This window comes from Phascolarctos cinereus, unplaced genomic scaffold (genome assembly GCF_003287225.1).
Source record: "Phascolarctos cinereus isolate Bilbo 61053 unplaced genomic scaffold, phaCin_HiC Scaffold_4;HRSCAF=312, whole genome shotgun sequence".
NCBI classification, from domain to species: Eukaryota; Metazoa; Chordata; class Mammalia; order Diprotodontia; family Phascolarctidae; genus Phascolarctos; species Phascolarctos cinereus.
In genome coordinates this window covers 95,435,458-95,439,036 of record NW_027555847.1, presented here as the reverse complement: position 1 = coordinate 95,439,036, position 3,579 = coordinate 95,435,458, and the positions used below count along the sequence as shown (strand labels likewise).

The 3,579-nt window shown below is 39.5% G+C and overlaps 1 protein-coding gene across 2 annotated transcripts in view; it reads right to left on the bottom strand.

Annotated features, from left to right (window-relative positions):
* Nucleotides 1–284: 284 nt before the first annotated feature.
* PFKFB4 (6-phosphofructo-2-kinase/fructose-2,6-biphosphatase 4) overlaps nucleotides 285–3,579 on the bottom strand; it is a 74,209-nt gene continuing 70,914 nt past the window's right edge. For both annotated transcript variants that reach the window (XM_020999035.2, XM_020999036.2), the window contains one exon: nucleotides 285–3,579. This exon is cut by the window's right edge and continues 4,404 nt beyond it. The gene's annotated coding sequence lies outside the window, so the exon portion shown is untranslated.

The following is a 3,579-nucleotide window of genomic DNA, read 5'->3' as shown; positions in this document are numbered from 1 at the left end:
AATAAATCCATATTGCAAAAATGATTCGACATGTTTTCTTTTTCTTGTCAATTTAGGTGTACTACAACCTGGTAGCAAAGACTCTTATGCATTGCCATCAGTATTTTTATCTCTTCTGTCTAAATTTAGCCACTTAATCATAACTGAAAAATATTTTTGTCTTAAAATATAAATAAATATTGCTAATAATTTTTCAAGTAAATACTAGTTTTAGCTTACGAAACTACATTTGTTTGTGCTTAATTAAAAAAACTGATGTTCACACTTACATATACACACAGTGGTAATGGTGGAGAAATATTATTAAAGGGCTTTTGTCTTTACTTGCTGCAATTAAACACCTATATTTCTGTAAAAGAAGGAGATAACAGCAATTTAAAAAATCAAACATTCTAACACAATACAATCCAAAGATACACTAATTTGATACTTACATGCTGAGGAATGATGGTAGGAAAATATTAAAAGTCTTTATTTTCCATAATTAAACTGATTATGTTTCTGTAAGAGCAGAAAACATTGTATATACAGTAAAAACACAGCAATTCATAACATACAGTAGTCTCAGATCTGAGCCAAGGTGTTTCTGGCAGTGTTCATTGGCATTCATGGCATGATGGCATGTGCTGAGAAAAGTGCACATGCTGTGTGTTCAGAACCAAGGCTATCATGAAGTCACATGATGCAACCCAGGGAAGCGCTGCCAGAAACACCTCAGATTCATTACACATTTGATTGTGAATTAATTTTTGGTTGTTGAGCATTCAGAAATATTTTACTGTTGCCAAAATTTTCACAACCTCCATATTCAGTTATATGACCCCATATAGGGCTGTGACCCACAGTTTAAGAAGTGCTGACTCAGAGAACAAAATACAAACTGCTCTGACACTTAAAGCCATTTGCAATTTGGCTTCTGCCTGCCTTTCTAGACTTATTACATGCCTATTCCTCTTAGCTTTGTTTCAGCCCAACTATTTCACTTGCTGTTTTTCCTACACAGTATTCATCTCATCTCTGTCTTTCCACAGAGTGCCTGGAATTCACCTTCCTCCTCACTTTTACCTCTTAGAAACACTAAATTCCTTCAAAGCTCAGCTCAAAGCTGCATGGTAGAGTGGATACAGCAATGGACCTGGAGTCAGGAAGATGTGTGTTCAAATACAACTTCAGATACTTAGTAGTTGTGTGACTCTAGGCAAGTTACTTAATGCCTGTTTGTCTCAGTTTCTTCACCTGTAAAATGGGGATAATAATGGCACCTACCTTCCAGGGTTGTTCCAAAGATAAAATGAAATAATAATTGTAAAATGCTTGTCCCAGTGGCTGGCACATAGTAAACACTCTTTAGATGTTAGCTTCTATTATTACTTACTATATGAAAACCTTTCCTGCTCTCCCTCCCCCCAAATTACTAGCTTCCCCTAGAACCCCAACAAATTGCTTTATTTTTATGTGTACACGTCTCCTATTATAGAATGTAAGCTCCTTGAAGGGACTGGTTCATTTTTGTCTTTATACCCCTCAGAACAGAGCCTGGCACACAGAAGACACTAAATAAAAGCTTATTGATTGACTGAGGTGAAAGAAAAAAAACAACCCTCACTCATTCCACCAACAGCTTAAGAGGAAAGAAGTAGGAGGCAAACACAAGATTATAACCAAATACCGAGGGTTCATTCAAAATGGGGGAGGCCTTAACGTGGGGTAGAAAAAATATAGTAGATTAAAAGTCACACTGGCATGGGAGACAAGAACAAATGTATAGTCTCTACAAAATGGTAAAACTCAGAAATATAAGGAAATGGGGGGGTGAAGAGGAAGTGGTGGTGGACTATATCAGATCCATTCCCCAAACGCCCTCAAAGGTTTTCCATATCATCAACACTGTTTTAGTGCTCAAGATCCCAGGATCTCACGTGATAGTAAATGTGAATCCACCTGAGGAAAGGTGGGCTTCTTTGGACCATTCACATGTGTCTTGAGCCGGAGGAGGCAGGCCATTTCCATACACACCCATATCACCAACACTGCCCATAAAAACAGGCTGAATCACCAACCAGATCTGAGCACAGAGCATAGGATGATAGGGCTAGGATGGGGACAGGAACTGTTCATGCCAGTGACTAGAAGGTGATTAATAGTCAAGACAGAATAAGCAAAACTAAGCCAGAAAAATTCAACATCCCCAACGCCCAAACCTTTGAAGACTCAAGACCCAAGAACAAAGCCTCATACAAGAGAGGATAAAAAGCACATACAACTAAATTTTCAGTTGCCTTTGTTGACTCTCCAATCAGGCTACACCACTAACTGTAGGTTGTCCCCCAAACTCTGTCCTAGCTGTCTTCTCTTTTCCCTCTATATTTAATTTGGTGATCTCATCAGTTCCCACAGATTCAACTACCATCTCAACTGAGAGGCTGACACATGTCTATGTAACTAGGATTTCCAGTCTTGTATTACTAAGTGGATATCTCAAATTATATCTCATAGACATCTCAAACTGAACACATCCAAGACAGCTCTCACTATCTGTTCCCCAAAATCTTCCCCTCTTCCCAACTTCCCTGTTCCTGCAGAGGGAACCACCATCCTCCCAGTTATTTGCACTTGCAAACTCAGTGCCATCCTGAATTTCTCATTCTTACTACATCTATCCATTGGCCTATCTTGTCATTTAGACCTCCACAACATCGCTTGTAGATATCCCCTTCTCTAGTTCACCACCCTAGTTCAGACCCTTTTTGCTTCATGCCAGAACTCTCATGACAGGATTCTGGTTGATCTTCCTGTGAGTCTCTCCTCACTTCAAGCCTGCTTTCAGTTGCTGAAGTAATTTTCCTACAACTGGCATCTGATAATGGCACTGCCCTTGCTCCATAAACTCCAGTGGTTCCCCATTACCTTCAGAATCACATCTAAAATTCTCTGTTTGGTTTTTAAAGCCCTTCACAAACTGGCCCCTTCCTTCCTTTCCTGTCTTATAACTATACTTCCTTCCATATATTCTACCATTCAGTGACACTGGTCTTCTTCCTCTTCCCCGCACATAATATTCCATTCTCTGTCTCAGTGCCTTTTCATGGTCTATTCCATACATTCCATCTCTGGAATACTCTCCCTCCTCACCTCCATGTCCTAGCTTCCTTCAAAACTCAACTCAAATTCCAGTTACTGAAAGAGGCCTTTCCTAGTCCCCACTCTGACCCCTCCTCATATGCTAGTGTCTTCCTTCTTTACCTTCATTACTGAGATATATGTGTGTGTGTGTGTGTGTGTGTGTGTGTGTGTGTGTGTGTGTGTATACATGTAATCAGTTAATTTTTTGCATGTTGCTTACTCCATTAGATTGTGAGCTTCTTGAGGGCAGGAACTACATTTTTGCCTTTCTTTGTTTTCCTAGTAGTTAGCACAGTGCTCGGCTCATAGAAATCACTTAATAAAATGCTTGTTACTTGAAGACCAGCATACAAGTTAACCTACCCAGCAGGTTAGACCATATCATGTCATTTACAGTTAAGGAGAAAAAGTCTGAAGATAGGCCCAGATCCAAGTTATGGAGGTAAGGGCTAAGAA